This window comes from Lycorma delicatula, chromosome 8, assembly GCF_047948215.1.
Source record: "Lycorma delicatula isolate Av1 chromosome 8, ASM4794821v1, whole genome shotgun sequence".
In the NCBI taxonomy this organism is placed as follows: Eukaryota; Metazoa; Arthropoda; class Insecta; order Hemiptera; family Fulgoridae; genus Lycorma; species Lycorma delicatula.
In genome coordinates, this window is record NC_134462.1 from 8,728,127 (window position 1) to 8,745,909 (window position 17,783).

General features: G+C 31.3%; 1 protein-coding gene across 2 annotated transcripts in view; it reads right to left on the reverse strand.

Moving 5' to 3' along the window:
* Positions 1-14,348, reverse strand: part of DopEcR (G-protein coupled receptor DopEcR) — a 307,743-nt gene extending 293,395 nt beyond the window's left edge. For both annotated transcript variants that reach the window (XM_075373223.1, XM_075373222.1), the window contains exon 1: positions 14,116-14,348. The gene's annotated coding sequence lies outside the window, so the exon portion shown is untranslated. The remainder of the gene's footprint in view (positions 1-14,115) is intronic.
* Between the last annotated feature and the right edge of the window lie 3,435 nt (positions 14,349-17,783).

Sequence of the window (17,783 nt, forward strand, 5' to 3'; positions counted from 1 at the left end):
ATTAATCAAAGCCCGTGTTCAAATAGACTAACGGTAACTATATTCAAATCGTTTTAAAAGCAACTACTCCTTTAAATAAATTTAACCACAACCGTGCATCAACAAAAAAATTCTCGTTGGTATACATTAAGAATACGAAGAAATTAAATTTTCCTTCTATCACAGAAGAAAAATTTTGAAAGAAATTTCCCAGGTCGATCATAATTTACAAAGATAATTAAATCGGATAAAATAAAATACCCTAAAATTCTTTTTTTTTTAGTTTTTCCATGATACACTGGGAAAGAAAGGTCTTTTAATCGATATCTCAAAAAGTAGTCCTATTGCTTTACGAAAATAACATCGAGTATAGCTCAATTTTTTTCTTTTCTTTTTTAAGTTAAATTAATCTTTTTTATATGTTGTTCCAACCGCCGCTGATAATTTGAGAAAATTTCCATAGCGAATGAACAGTAATGTTTCCGTCATTCTACCGATTCCAATTTATTTGACGATTATCTTAAAAAAAAAGTAAACTGGTAAATGGATATTCGCTATTGATTTTTTTCCTCTTTTTCTCTCTAAAAACAGATACGATCATAAGAAAGAACACGAATTGTTATATAAAAATTATTTATGATTATATTTTACTATATAAGTCTCTAAAAATAAAATTTAGCGATTATCAAAATTCTATCCTGATTCCAAAATTGTCATTTAAAAAAACGATCTGTTGCTTAAAGGCTGGGGTTGAAAACACGTTAAAAATTTAACTCGAAATACTATTAATCAGTGCTTTTCTTCAAAAAATTCATTAAAAATTATTTATTGCGGTTGAAAAAAATAAATAGATGTGATATACTTTATCTGTGAAGAAGAGCACTTCCATTGAAATGTAGCTTGTACAAGTTGAAATCAAAAAACCCGATTAAATGTTTCACCTTCAACATTTTTAATCGCGTTTAGATTTTTTAATCTAAAATTACTCATTTTTCAATAAAATATTACATTTCCAAATATTACACTACAGTCTTCTATAAATTCACTTATTTTAGAACTTTTTCCCAAATTTCCATATTTTTCACGCCGTATTAAACTCGCTACAAACAAGTTTAATTTTAAATGCAATATTTGTTACGAATAGTATGAATACTTAAATAAAATATTTAAATCTTTTTAATTAAATTTTGTATGACCTTCCATTATATTGCATCCACCGTGTTTTTCATTTTTACACTTTAATTTCATATTCATAATCTACATCCCCCCCCCCCCAAAAAACAAACCCTTTCATATACATTTTAGAAGAAAATAATAAAAAATTTTTAAGTCATTCAGCCAAATTTTCAAAATAGTAATTATAATTAGTTTTTTTTCTGGAAAGGAACAAATTAATGACATACCGATTTTAAACCTCGTCATATTTTTAAAACCAATAAGTAAATTTTTTTTCTGATCAGTTCTAAAAAACGCATTAACCAGATCACGTCAGGAATGGATAGATATTCTACTCCACGGATAAAAAAGGAACAACCCGAGCATCCGTTTGCTTGGATAGATTAAGGCAGTGGTTCTCGAACATTTTTTACTCTCGGCGCCCTTGCTGAATCTAGATTTCCCAAGCCGCTCTACGTCAAATTTTAGTACATTTTGCGAAATAGTCAATAATATTTTGCAAAGGTTAGGTTAAATAAATAAAACGGTTTTAGAAACAAAATCAATTAATTATTATAATTAGGGGATGGATGAGCCATTTATTTACAAGTAAATAATAAATGCACCTGCTCCGCTTTTGCACCGGCTCCGCTAGATATCACATCCTATATCATCGAATTGAAAATGGAAATAATATTAGGAAAATTGTGTAATATTTCGCAGTGTCCCTGTGAAGAAGTCATGGCTCCCCAGGGAATCGAGGCGCACATTTTGGAAACCACTAAATTAAGGGAAGGTATGGTAACACTTGGACGGTTCAGCATCACAGAATACATAATTAATTATAAGATCAGATAGTCAATTTGATTAAATTATACTTTAAAATATCTATATATCAAATATAGAAAATAATTATAAAATAAATTACAATTCAAAAGTGCGTTACTGAAAATTATTTAAGTTCACGTTAGTAGAAAATTCAGTTTTTTTTAAACTTATTATTATATTTAAAAATTCATTGACAGAGAAATATTGTTTCTATTAAAGAAAGTCTTTTACTTGTATTTTAAACAAATCGGTAAAGGTTTTTTGGTACTTACGTATTACCATAATGATAACGTAGCTATGAAAACACTTCAAAGTTACGAGATCATTAAATAATAAATAATTGCAATAATTACTGAATTTATTATTTAAATATTCAAAAATGACTATATTAATTAGTCAACGTTAGCGAGCGTAGATTAAGTTTGGTTAAATTATATTTATAAAATAAATAAATATAAATGGTAATATATTGGTTATATCGGGTGATATTAACAATAACCCGAAAGTTTGCAATTTATTGGTCGATGGACTAATACGTAAGTACCGATCTTTTTTTAAAATGGTTCGGTAATTTATTAAAAAGAGCAACGGAAGCATAAAATGGCCCTTTATTGTAAGCCTTTTTCTGTTAAATTACACGGAAACAGTTCTGTTGTTTAGTACGATTTAGATTTATTATTTTTTAAGAATAAGTGACCATTCTATACTGTAGAAAATTTCAATTAGATTTATCGACAATGAAATTATTTGAAAAACATTTACATATGATTGGATTCTACTATTTAAGATAAAAACTGACTTAAGGTTTTTTACTAAACGAATTAAAAAGATTAAGTTCATCCAAATTTTATTAATAAATTATCGTTAAAAAAAGTTAAATTTTTAAAATGTATTATAGCTTAATAAATTATAATGATCCTATTATTATTCGATTTCAAAAAAAGAAGATTTAATCCGTTAATTTTTTATATCTATCTTCAAACCGTACTCTTTGCTTTATTATTTTATAGAGGAAGTTCCATTGGTAGTTTCGTAGTAAGCTTTTCTCTATGACGTGATACTTTCTAGTTGCATTCTTCCTTACTTAGTATTGAAATAATTTTTCCTGTTTCGTGCGGGAATCACCGTCTGGTATTACTTCAGGGGATGAATGAGGATGGTATGTACGATGTACAGTCTCAGGCCGACCACTTCTGAGACGTGAGGTTAATTGAAACCCAACCACCAATAAACACCGATATCCACGATCTAGTATTCAAATCCGTATAAAAGTAACTGCCTTTACTAGGATTTGAATGCTGGAATTCTCGACTTCTAAATCAGCTGATATGCGAAGACGCGTTCACCGCTAGACCGACCCGGTGGGTACTAAAGTATTATAGATTAAATAAATAGCATATCATTCTGATATTAAAAATATTTTGAAAATTATTTGAAAATTTAGGGTAAAAGAATATTAATATTGTTACATACCAGAAAATTTTTATCACGTTCAGTAATAAAATCTTTATGTACAAATATCACTATTTTCTTATTTTTATCAATATGCATGTATCAAATAAATAAAAAAAACCTTTTTCAATTTATCATTTAATTTCAAATTTTTGAAATCAATGAAAATAAAGAGTATGAAACTTAATAGAAATTCTTTTTATTTGGCATCGACTTAAAAATTTAATATTTAAAGCGGTAATGAAAAAAGTATTATTATTCAGTTTTATGGTGTTTTGCTTTAATAAAATTAAATTTATTATTTTTAAAGTATATTTTATTTAACAGCCACAATCGCCTCTCTCAGATTAGTTATTTGAAATACGATAATTAACTTTTTACAAAACTTTCAGAATTGTTTAGCTAAAAGTTTCTTTAACATAACATTTAAAAAATTGGTTAATATACATCAGAAAAACTAAAAAATAAATAAAAATAAACATAATATAAAAAGGTAATGAGTAATTCTGAACCATTACTTCCTCAAATTCATTTTTTTTTTATTTTAATGTACTATAGTAGATACGCTTACGATAAAAAAAATACAAGCTCCAAATCTCGGAAAGCAGGTGACTCATGCAAGGCCAACATCCTTTCTGCATTTCAGTACTCCAATCAATTACCTGTCAGTTTTATGAGTTATCGAGAGACCTGTTCGATTCTAATCCGTTCTGCGGAAAGAACTTAGGGTTCAAGTTATATCCTTTTTATTTTAGCCTCCGGGACTACCGTTAGGTATTAATTTACAGGATGAGATAAAATGACAATTTTGTAGCGAGTGAAAATAGCGTGCCTGATTGGGATTCGAACCCAGGACCTCCGGATGAAACGCCGAGACGCTACCACACGCGCCACGGAGGCCGGTGAGAGTTAAGGCTAGAGTTTTAGTTAGGCTTAGAATTAGAGTTAAGGTTAGCTTTAGAGGGCTAAGATAAAATACCAAACCACCGAGTCGGTCTAATGGTTAAACTCGTCATCGCCAATCAGCTCATTTCGAAGTCGAGAGTTCTAAGTTTCAAATCCTAGCAAAGACAGTAGTTACTTTTATACGGATTTGAATACTAGATCGTGGATACCGGTGTTCTTTGGTGGTTGGGTTTCAATTAACCACACTTCTCAGGAACGGTCGAACTGAGAATGTACAAGATACACTTCATTTACAATCATACATATCATCCTCTGAAGTAATACGTTACGGTGGTTCCGGAGGCTAAACAGAAAAAAGAAAAGGGATAAAATATCAAAGTACGGCAAAATACTTAACACCATCTACGAGATGGTGTTCTACGGAACACCATTACGGAGATAAGTGTTCTACAGAACACTTGGGCCAATTTATGTTTGAACAGAAATACAGTCTCTACAGAAACGATATCACATGTTCCCTGCTATTAGTCATGTGTACGACGTACAATCAATCGCCTTACGAACAACGCCGTCAGTCATCTTCGACGGCTGATTTGAGTCTGACTCTGACGTCTATTACGGTTAGTCTACGGTTAATTCCTTTCTTCACAAACTCTAACCTTAACTCTGTTACTCTAATCTTAATCTTAAGCCTAAACTTCCTCTACAGAACGGATTAGATTCAGAAAAAGTCGCCAAAACTCGCAAAAATAATCGCTAATTGACTTGGGTACTGATAACGCGGCGCGGACTGTGACCTTGTACGGGTCCAGACGTGCTTTCCGACAATCAGATTTTGTGTTTTCTTGATCCTAAGAGCATATCTACTACTGTATATTAAAGTGTGAAAAAGATTGAAACGATCAAGTATTTTCTCAGAATTACAATTAAATGCAAAGTTATAAAATTTTAGAATTTTTAGAATGATATTTTGTTTGAAAATTATATGCGTCAAATCAGCCGATTTGAAAAATAAAAACTAATAGTATTTTTAGTAATTCAATAAGTTATTCTTTTAATTAAAAAAATATATTTGATCTTAAATTAAAGTCGATGAAATTTCTTAAATTTTAATAGGTTATTTATGATGACTCATGGATGAAATAAAACCTAAATAGAAAAATTTACCTACGTAAAATGTTGCTCGAAATTTTTAAATAAAAAAATTAATTTTTTTAAGGATTTAAAAGATTTTTTTTTTAAATATACCAGGTAGAAAACAAATACTTTTTTAAAATAATACTTTGCAATATTATTTTAATTCAGTGAACCCTAAAATTCAAGACAAAATTAAATCAATTTTGCGGGGAGGAGGTTGTTCATCCCGTTTATAGCTGTAGTTGTGCTCTACGAAAGTACAACGTCAAGACAAGTATGATATATTTACAGTAGACGATTCACTTTTATCAAATGTAAACATTTTATTTATCGTATACGCAAATTCTCATTAACTTCAGAATTTCCTTCTGATTCTATTGAATTTTTGGCTATTTTCCTAAATTATAAATAAATTCAGGTATTATAGATAAAAACAGATTGATTCTAGATTACATTATCTTGTTTAAATTTAATTTACTAATAGTCGCAAGCATCTTACAAACATGATGTTATTGTTTTATTGATGTAGGAATTAATTTTATTCTTGACGACCGACTACTATGAACATAGTAGTTTAATAACAGTTTAATTTACAGTTTAATTTAAAAACGATTATCGATTTTAATATAAATTAACATATTTTAGAAAATTCCTGAAGATGGAGTAATCAACTCCCAAAGTACTAGGATTTACACTTTTTAAATTGTTGGTAAGTGAAAATTTAATTTATATAATTACATTATCTTGTATTAATGTTAATTACTACTATAACGTAATAGAAAAAAAGTCAGAAATTAATCGGTAATTGAACCTACGATCATTATATTGAAAAGAAGATACACTAATTAGTAAAATATGTTAAGAAATATTTATCATGATTTTCCTTCTTTTAAAAATGGTGACGAGGACTACTTCTCAAAATAATTTTCAACGCTCTTGATAAGCCTTAATTATAATATGAGAAGTCATCTCATAAATAATTCCATCCCGAATTGCTGGGTCTATTCAAGTGAATTCACGCGGTGAGACGGCTAAACAATGAAGATGATCCATTCGATTCAACCTCAGACGCAATGAAAAATTACTGCCTTCAAGAAGTAAATTTGTGAACTTAGTGAATTACTTCCTTCATTTACAATTATTATTACGTAAATTCACTAGAAACTTTAGAAATCTTGTCTTGTACTAAGGTACAATTAAAGATTTTTTCTACAACTAAAATATTGTTATTATAGTTCTGTAAATTTAAATAATCTGATGTGGACGCCACATGACTTCCTTTTACGCCTAATAAATTACATATACGCATTTTTAAAAGTACATAAAATTTTATTTCACTGATAAATTCTGAATTTTTCATTTTTTTATTATTATTATTGAATAATTATTTATTGTAATTTTTTTTACAATCACGGATTAATAATTATTAATAAATCAGTATATTTAAATTTAAAAAAAAGTTTAAAAAAAAGGAGATGAAGTCGGATTCGAACCGATGTGCCTTCCCCTTCTAAGATCCAAATATTTCATTTATTAAAATTTCATTTGGCTATAACCAATGAAAATAAGTACCACTTATGATATATTGTTGAAAAGCTTTCAATGAGGGCTTATTATTTCAGTTAAGAAAAAGTCAAAAATCCAATTTTGTTTGGATTTTGGGCTTTTCTGGACACTTTTGGATGGAAAACCGAAATTTTTCGCGATCACAACACTTTCTTTACTTCGTACAAGGAAGTAAAAAATAACAACGATTCGAAAAAAACATTACAAAATAACTGCAAACCGTATATGAAAACAATTAAATCTTTTCGTTGCGTTAAAAATATTCTTTATTAATTAATTTCAAACGTTTTATAACGATGTTAATGAATGGTTTAAAGAATTTACATCCAAGCAGCAAAATACATTTTTATTAAATTAATTGAAAAAATGCAATAACTAACTCCTTTTTCTCTTTCCCCCCATCGAGTACTTCGGTAGAGATCTCTATTAAAAGATTTTTTAAAAAATATAATAGGTAGCCTAAAAAGGAGTGAGCCATTTGCGCACGAAATAGCGTTAGCGTCCCAAATCTCACGGTATATGAGTTACATAGGAGGCTGTTTCAGCTTACAGGACGGTCTCCTATGAGGCGTTGTGCGTGTTGTCTGGGGTGCCACCAATAAACTTAATGGCCCTAAATAGAGTCGAGAGGGCGCAAGGCCTCGAAGCAAATGAAGCAAAAGATAGACTTAGACATAGATGGCAGGAGGATGGACCAGCCAGACGCACGAAGGAGCTGATTCCAGATCTAGCACTATGGTTAGACAGGAAACATGGTGAGTTAAATTATCATATCACGCAGTTTTTTACAGGTCATGGCAATTTCAATGGGTACCTCCATCGTGTTGGAAGAAGGGCAGGTCCAGAATGTATGTACTGTGAGAGAATTGACAATGCAGAACACACATTTTTCTGATGCGAGAGGTGGGCAATTAAAAGGAGGAACTGTGGCATAATAGGTATGAGCCCAGCAGAGGTCCTAAAGCACATGTTGAGGAGCGAAATAAACTGGAAGAAGGTTACGGAATTTATATTAGAAGTATTAACAGAGAAGGATATAGATGAAAGGCGACTAGGTTACTAGTGTAGAATAGGGTAGGGTGGACAGCCTCAGTGGTGAGAGACGGCACGCTGAGGTGTGTCGTTCTCAATGATCCACTGAGGACTCCAAGGGTTTAGATAGGTTCTGATGAAGAAGAAGAGTAAGAAAAGACCCGGTGCCACGTTACGGCTAATCGAGGTATGTCGTGGTTACCAAATGGGCAAACAGAAAATCATTCAAAAGAGCTGACACCGGCGAGCCGACCTGCCATGCCGGACGTTCAGCCGGTAGGCGGGGAGGCTCGTTAGAGCTATCAGACACTCCCCTGGGTGGCGCAATACCAACCAGTCGGACCGGCCCAGGGGAGTAGAGTGAAAAAAAAAAGGTATATGAGTTAACCCACGAGTTGGTCTTGTGGTGAACTCGTCATCGCAAATCAGCTGATTCCGAAGTCAAGAGTTCTAAGGTTTAAATCCTAGTAAAGGCAGTTACTTTTATACGGATTTGAATACTAGATCGTAGATACCGGTGTTCTTTAGTAATTGGGTTTCAATTAACCATACATCTCACGAACGGTCGACCTGAGACTGAACAAGACTAGACTTCATTTACACTCAAACATATCATCCTCTGAAGTAATAGTTTACGGTGGTTTCGCAATCTAAATAGAAAAAGAGAGAGTATATGAGTTCCAGTGAGTCAGGTCGAATGTCATTTGACAGCTAGTAGTTGAAGCTGCAAAAGTGTTGGATATCTTACACTCAGACGTAAGGTTGCGCCGTGAAGATGAGTGGACGCTCCGCAAAACTGCGCTAAATTTTTATTTCGATAAGAAATAAAAGTCCCGTAAAGAAATTTGTGCTGTTTATGGGCAACATACTTTATCAAAAGCAACACCCTAAAGATCGTTCAGTCGCTTTCGTTCTGGAAATTACGATGTCCAACTTGCTCCTCACAACGGGCGACCAATCACAAAAAAGTGAATGATATTCTGGCAAAATTCGAGGAAGACCGGCATGTAAGCAGTCATGATATCGCCAGTGACCTAAAAATCCATCACCAAACAGTGTTAAACCGTTTGGAGAAAGCTACGTATAAAAAGAAACTCGATGTTTGGTTGCCGCAAGATCTGACTCAGAAAAATATACTCGATCGAATTTCTATCTGCGAATCTCTACTGAAACAAAACGAAATCAAGCCATTTTTGAAGCAGTTGATCACGAGTGACGAAAAGTGGATAATCTACGACAATGTGCGAAAAAAACGTGATCGAAGCGAGAAGAAGCTCTATAGTCTGTGGTAAAACCCACACTGACGTCCACGAAGGTTATGCTGTGCGTTTGGTGGGATTGGAAGAGCATTTTGCATCACGACCTGCTGCCGCCAAGCAGAACAATAGACTCAGACCTACACTGTCGGCAATTAGCGCGATTGCACCTAACAATTTAAAAAAAAACAACCTCAACTGATCAACAACAGAAAGGGTGTCGTATACCACGCTCACAACGCCAGACCACGCAAATCTTTAACGATCCGTTAGAAATTGAGAGACTTGCCTGGGAGGTTTCAATGCATTCACCGTATACCCGACACCGTCAGACTATCATTTGTTTCGGTCTCTGCAGAACTCCTTGAACGGTTTTAAGTTGGTTAAAAGAAGCCTGTGAAAACCACGTGTCACAATTCTTTAATCAGAAACCACAGAAGTTCTATAGTGATAAGATTATGGTTTGCCGGAAGAATGGCCGAAGGTCATCGAAAAAGATGGTGCATATGTGATCTCATAATTTTATTTTCCAATAAAAATAAATGTTATATTATCAATTTTGGCCTCCAGAGGCTCAATGCAATTTAGACAACCTGATAATAAATTATGTTTTTCTTATTGGTTTTTCAAGTCCATCTGTATGTTTGTATTATTTATGTTTGCTTTAAACTCCGTCAACAAATATTAAGCCGAGTTAAATGACCTAATTTTCCAGTGCGTATTTTGTAATTTGAGTTAAGTCTTTATCTACATACCTCCATAAGTGGGTGATTAGTAAGTATTGTCGTGATCAAAGCATGTTGTGTTTTGTAATGATATAAAAATTTAGTTTTTTTTTATAAATGATTTGCATGTATATTTTTTTGTAAATATTTTTACTTAATTTTGAACTTTCTTATAACGTAATAAAATCATTTTTATCTCAGTGGTATGTAGTTATTCTAATATTCCTGCAAAAATCTAACAAAATTAACTGGAAAACTTAAGTTAAAAAACAATTCGTATTTCAGAGAATATTAGCTCATCGCATGGTAACACTCTCTTTTAGTCGTTTTCTGTATCCCCTTTCTTTTCAGTTTTACAACGACGAAAGGTTTTCGCATTTTACTTTTCTTACTAATGGATTTTACTTTCCTGGTAATTATATAATATAATAAAAGAAGGGTAAAGTACGATAATTACGACAAACTTCATCTTTCCGGGATTTTGTTTATGAATTCAGATAATCAATAAAAGTCGAGAAGAAAAAAAAGGGGGATATACATTCTCTTCAATCGTATGTAATAGCGCGCGCGCGAGTGTGTGTGAATTTGCTTCTATTTCTATTAATAACTTGGGTTTAGCTAGACAAAACACTTAAAATTTGATTATTTGCATTGATGTAAATAATCTGGAGACGAGATCTTAAATGAGAATATTTTGGAATGGTAGGAATAACACCTCAGGTCATTTGAAGGAAAAGTTCAGCAACGCTGTTGCTGAACTTTTTATCGGGAAATGTTGTAGCAGACTAGGCCAGTTTAAAAAAAAATTAAAACCAGCTGTCAAAGAAAATTCCAGTAAGACTTTCCCGAACGAACATTATTATCACTGTTCTCTCAACTATTATTAATTCATTTCTAACAAAATTATTATCCCTTACCCAAGAGCAATCATCTTTATCTCAACTTACGCAACAAACGCTATGTTAATATAATTTACGTAATTTTTTATTTCGTGCTTTGGCTAACTTCTACTTACGCTATATACACTAAATTAACACCTTTAATTTATTTATTTTCTGTTGTGGTGGTTTTATGGCATATTTTATTTTTGCAATTATTAAATATTAATTTTTCGCCATTTTGGGGTCTTATACGAGGTTCGGCTGATAAATTTTCACACTAGCGTGCTACACGGAGACAAAAGATACTATCGAGTTGACCGTGGCAGTATATGATAGCTAAAATCCGCCTGTACAAATCTGCGATAATGTGTTGAAATCCATTTACCGTTTGTTTCCAGTAGCAGTTAAAACGGAGTCGAGTACGGCCAATATGTCAACACAGTTAAAACAGCGCGCAGCGATCGAATTTTTAACAGCAGAAAATATGAATCCTACGAATATTTTTCATCGTTTAAAAGCGGTTTACGGTAGTGAAAGAGTTGACAGGAGTACTGTGAGTAGATGGGCGTTGAAATTTCGCGAATGTGAAGCTGGCAAAGCGACAATTAAAGACGCACCTCGCAGCGGACGACCAGTTTCTGTGACTGACGAGAAGCATCGAAAGGAAGTGAACGATTTGCTACAAAGTGACCTACGAATCGCCCAGCAACAACGCATCGCTATTCAGTTTGGCATGTCTAAAGAAAGAGTAGGCCATATTATCGAGCTATTGGGTTACCGTAAAATCTGTGCACAATGGGTACCGAGCAAACTCTCCGATAGCTCTCCGCAAGCTGAAGTTTGAGCCTATTCCGCATCGGCCATATTCGCCAGATTTGGCTCCGTGCGACTTCCAGTTCTTTCCTCATCTCAATATGGATCTCAAAGGTAATCATTATACCACTAACGAGGAAATGAAGGAAGCTGTGATCACTTGGATCCGAGAAATATCGCAGAATATTTCAGTGACGGAATGCAAAAACTTGTCACACGTTGGAAAAAGTGTATCAATCTAAACGGGGATTATAGTGAAAAATAAATAGTTTTTTTTTAGCTAATATATTTTACTTTTATTCATTTTTTATTTCATTCCAACATCTCTTTTTATTCCCATGCTACTCATATCGTATGTGCAAAATTTATTAGCCAAGCCTCGTACTTGATTTAAAAAATTAATATTTATATATTTTAGTAAGCCTTGCGTTAGAGCGTTTGAACCAACTTCATAACTTACATCATTATTGCGTAATGATTATTAGAAAATTCTAGCGATTTTGAGGTGAACCCCGACGGCCGATAACAGCCATTCGTGTATTTTTGTTAGTATAATTTTGAGTCCTTATTAAATCACGCTAAATAAAGAGTATGTCGTTCCCACAAATACAATTCAGAAATTATACTAATTTTTTTTCTTTTATTTAATTTTTATTCAAGAATGTGTAAACTTTTTTCGCTTTTTTTATACGTTTACTTTTTACAAATAATTCTAGCTAATGAAAAACCGATTTCTTAAAGCTTATTTTGTCTGACTTATTTTTAACAAAGAAACAATTTTTAAGTTTTACGATAAATGGAAAGAAAAGTAGATTATTTAAACAAGGATTTATGTGTAACTTTTTTTTTTTTGTTAAAAATAACTCCAAAGTTTTGATTGTAAAGTGTATAAGTAAATTATAATGAGTAGTGCGTTCTAAATCAATAACTTTTCATATTATATAACAATACATTTTTTGTAGTCATATTTTGATTGCTAATAAAATCATATTGTTTAACTACGTTACTCTCACAAGAGAAATTTAGAGAGAAGTCTGAATTACCTTTAAGTTTTTTTTTAATCACAACTAGGATTCCATTCTATAAACGTCAGAAATTTAATACATAAAATGACTAATGTAGGCTTCTAAATTTATTTGAATATTGCTAAGAATTCATTTTTATGACGATTATTAAAATTTATATACAACTGAACCAAATTAATCTTTTTATCTGTTTGCCCGAACGTCAGGCACGAACATCCAAACTTAACGTAACTTACATTATAAACTTGATCTTTAATTTCATTTAAATCATAATTATTAATAAAAATAATTATACAAGGCTATTCCTAATAACTACTTTTTTTATTATTAAATGTTTAACGGACGTTCCGACTACATTTTACAAACATTTTTTTGTGATTTACTCTTGCACTAATGCACCCACAAAAAGAAAATATCTCAAGGGGGCCATCATTTTTGGAGAATAAAAATTAAATTAGATTGAAACACTTTTGAAACAAGTTTGATTGACATTTTAAACTACCGGTGAAAGTTTTATCCTTTCTACAGGTGAAACACCTTTTTTTAATTTACATGTTTATGACATTTTATTTTTAACAACGTTTTCATGAAATAAAAATGAAATAAGAAAGAATTTCTTACATTTTTTGTTTTTTTTTTAATTTTTAGCTAGTGGTTCATTCTGGGTAAATTATAAAAACTGTTTAAGAAACAGACCTACAGTCAAGTTGTTTACAAACAACTTCAACATCTTCATTTTAACTAATGATATTTTATAAGTTACCTTAAAATCGCTTTAAAGTTTAACAATTTCACAGAAAATAGTACTCTTTCTTTTATGCAGTAAAATTTTAATGTAAATTTAACCATTAAAAAGATTATTTAAAAATTTATCAAAATTCTTTTTTTCTTGAAAAAAAGATCCGATGGATGATTTGTTGTGATAATCTAGATTTTTACGGAATCAGCTACCAAGAAAAGTGAAATTTTACGAACATTTCTTGTATATAAAATACAAAAATAAAAGAATTAATAATTTTCGTTAATGCATTTGAAGTAACATGGAAGTCATTTTATTCTAAATATTTCGATTAATATTCAATTCAAGTTAACATCAAGTAGTACTGAGAAAAATTTCCGGTTTTTATACGTGCTGTGAAAGAAACGTAGCAAAGAATTACATTTTTACTTTCTGTAAAACAATAATTCAACTTTGGCAATGGCAACCAAGACTCAGAAGAACAACATTAAAATATTTCCTTGCGTATTTGTTTATATTATTTTTAAAATGTAAAATTATCCCGTGTTAAAATTAAATACATTAAAACATATTTTTAAATTCAACGATTAACTAAATCATACACAAGTTAATTGTTATTACCTGTTGTTATATTCGTGGCGACAAAAATCTTCTTGAATAAAAGAATGGAAATATTTTTTACGTTACGTCTAATTTTATCTTATAAAATAACCTCAGCGGTAGCCTACTCGCGTCATAATGCACACTACTCGATTACATTAGACTGTTTAAATTAAAAATAAAAACAAATCTATCATTACACGACGCACAAACACGAATTAACTGGCACAACTTTCGCACTGACCGATGACCGATGTCCGTTAACACTACCCTTAACATCAAAGAGCTCTAAACGCAATCGCGATACAACATGAAGAATCCGTTAGAGAGCAGTCGTGTTCTCTCTAGACTACCATCACTACATAATTGACTAGAACGAAACGGTCAACTCGCTGCATCACCTGTATGATGTTATATTGTTCTTTTATTTTTTTTATCTTCTCAAATAGATATTTAAATTTACTGTCATTTGTTTATTTTATAATACTCAATCCATCAATCTTTTTATTAAGGTTAAGTTTAATTTTTTTATTACAATTCTAAATATTTTATAGTACGTAATACAAAACTAAAAAAAAAGAATCTTCAAGGTATATTTCAGTACTTCCCAAAAACATCTTTCAAAAATAAATTACAATACTTTCCTGGCATTGGTTATTTATTCTTATATAGTGAAAAAATAATGATATATGAAAATAAACCGAAAAAGATGTTTAAAAAAAATTATTTTTTTAAACTTTTATCGGCTTTCTACCCCAATAATATGTTATCTTTTTTATCCACGCATTACTACTATGCCTAGGAAGAAATAAACAAAATTAGGTTAAAAAATATGTAATAAATAAAAAGATAGCTTTTTTCGATTTTGAGGGAGCGGGGAATTTTTGGGAAAACTTTTTTTAACCCTTTGAAGACCGCTTTACGATTATTCGTCATGTTCAGTTTTATGTTAAAAAGACCAACTGGCGATTTTTCATCAGTATCATTTTATGCGAGAAAGACAATCCGGCAAAATTTCGTCAGTGTCAAAATGACGTTTCTATTGATCACGTGTTTGGTTGTCATGACAGATATGGCAGTCCGCTTGATAGAGGTTACGTTTGTTATTGTTTAAAGTTGCACGTGACATCGCAATTAATATTCGGATGATAAACAAAAATAATTATTATTTTGATTTTAACGACTGTTTTATGTTTTTATTTTACACGATACGTAAATGTCATACGTTTGTTATTGTTTTGAATTGGCCGTGAAATCATAGTTCGTTCCGAGTAAAAAGGAATGCTGTATTCTATTTATTTAGTTTTTTTACAATACTGTATTTATTGATATGATGCATACTACGTAAATGAGCCGAGAACATTGTGCGTTTATAGTTGTTTTTAGTTGTTTGTGACGTTCGATTGTAATAATGTAATTATTTCATCTTGATTTGTTTTATTTTTCCGGCAATAATTATTAGTGAACTGCTATAATACGCAAAATAAGCGGTGCACCTTTCAAACACATTTTCAGTGAAAATTATCGATAACTTAGAAATTTCAATCTGATAGTGATTTGTATACCGACTGTACTAAAAAAATTATCGTTGATAAAATAATTTATTTATTTGAATGAAATTTATTTTTGATAAATTTTAGAGAAGGGAAGGGAATTTAATTTAGAGACGCACCTTGCATTCGTCGACTACGAAAAAGTATTTGACCGAGTAAATAGAAGTCTTCTGTGGAACATAATGAATAACAAAGTTTAACCCAAACTCTTATAAAAAGTTTTTATAGTAATACAAGGATTATGTTAGCTATAGGAGACCAATTATCTGAAGAGATTCCCATTAATCAAGGGGTACGTCAGGGCTGCAGTGTATTTTCCACTCTGCAATATATATATATATATTGATGATATTGCAAGGAAATGGAAACAGAGAGTAAACTCTAGGATTGATTTGAGAAATGGGACTTATTTGAATACAGTGCTTTTCGCCAACGACCAAGTAATTATTCAACAGATCGAGAATGAACTTCAGAGGTCGGTATTCCGATTGCAACAGGTCAGTGCAGCTTCCAACATGATCATTTCCGTAACAAAAACAAAAACTATGGTTTTCTTGGGAAAATACCTCGCGCGCACAAATATCACATAAATGATATAAACATAGAGCAAGTTTCGCATTTCCGATACCTTGGATGCGACATCGTTTATGATGTAAATCATGTTATTGACTAGAAACCGATAAAGTTTCAGACATTGTGCGGAGGTATTCGATGAACGCTCTTCAAGAAAACCAGAAAGGAGACGAGATTAGTTTTATAAGGTGATGGCCGTACCAAAGCTATTGTATGGTTCAGAGACGAGATAATAAACCAGAAACACTTAAGTAGAATACAGGCGTCGGATATAAGGTTCTTGAGATTAGTAAAGGTCTGTAATGGATTGGATAGGCTCTAATGAAGAGGTCCGCGGGATCTCTTCAAACAATAATGAAACTATAATAACATACGCGTATATGGAAACCAGTAATGTAGAATTGGATGTATAAATGTAGAATTTCTTTTGAGATCGGAACAGCCTTCATCTCATCTCTTCATCTTTATCTTCATCTGAGATGAAGAAGAATATCTACATCGCAATATTTCTATGTACAATCTTCAAGTTTATGTGCTGATTAAATCATATAAAAAACGCTTTAATCCAAATAAATGTATTTAAAATATTCTTTTATTCTAGATTTCTTAATCTAAGATTGAATTTATTCACAATTTTTTACATCGATAAATCACTAATTCTCTAAAAAAAATGTAGTAGTAATAAAACGCAACATTATTACTACATATTGTAAGACTTAGAACATAAAAATACTAACCAATATATTAGCCAAATTAGTTGTATTAGGAAGATAGGTTCATGTATTTGTGTGTGTGTATATATATATATATATATATATATATATATGAAACAGGGATTAAGTGGAATAAATACTACAGTTCAATTGATGCAATAGTACTATAATTGCAGAAGTTAACTTTGAAATTTAATGGAGGAAGTAAGACTACCGACATTTTATGTAGTATAATACTGAAGTAAAATTTACTTATTTTAGTGACATCACTAACTAACTTAAATACCCTTTATTTCAAGGAATTAGTCACAGATATACCGACTTAAAATAGTCTATTTAAAATTTATTTAATAAATAATTATTAATAATTTTTTTCCTTAAATTTTAATTTTAATCGACTTCAAAAAAAAAATAATCGATTCGAAAGATGTTGTTTGCATTCTTTTGTTCAAGCCTTTCTCGTAATCAAATGCATACGAGAATTAGGCTTAGGAAATAATTTTCTTCTCATTTTCTTATTACCCATTTAACAAAGTTATTGTACGTCAAACATAAAAAAACAGGATTTTTTACCCCAGTTTATTGGTTTCACCCCAGATTTCTCAAATCTTACTACAGATACGGTTCTGGGACCTATTTTATTCGATCTTTCGCGTCGAAAATCACAAAAAATCAGTAATTCTATCCTTTAATTAATGTCCTAAAAATTTCAGTGACACCTCATTTCACCGGGGTAGCTGAAATCCGAGCGAAATCTTTCACTAGCCGTAACTCGCAAACGAAGCATTTTAGAACATATGTTTATATGAACTCATTCCATTATTTTCACGAGTAGAATAGGTTTTCGGAG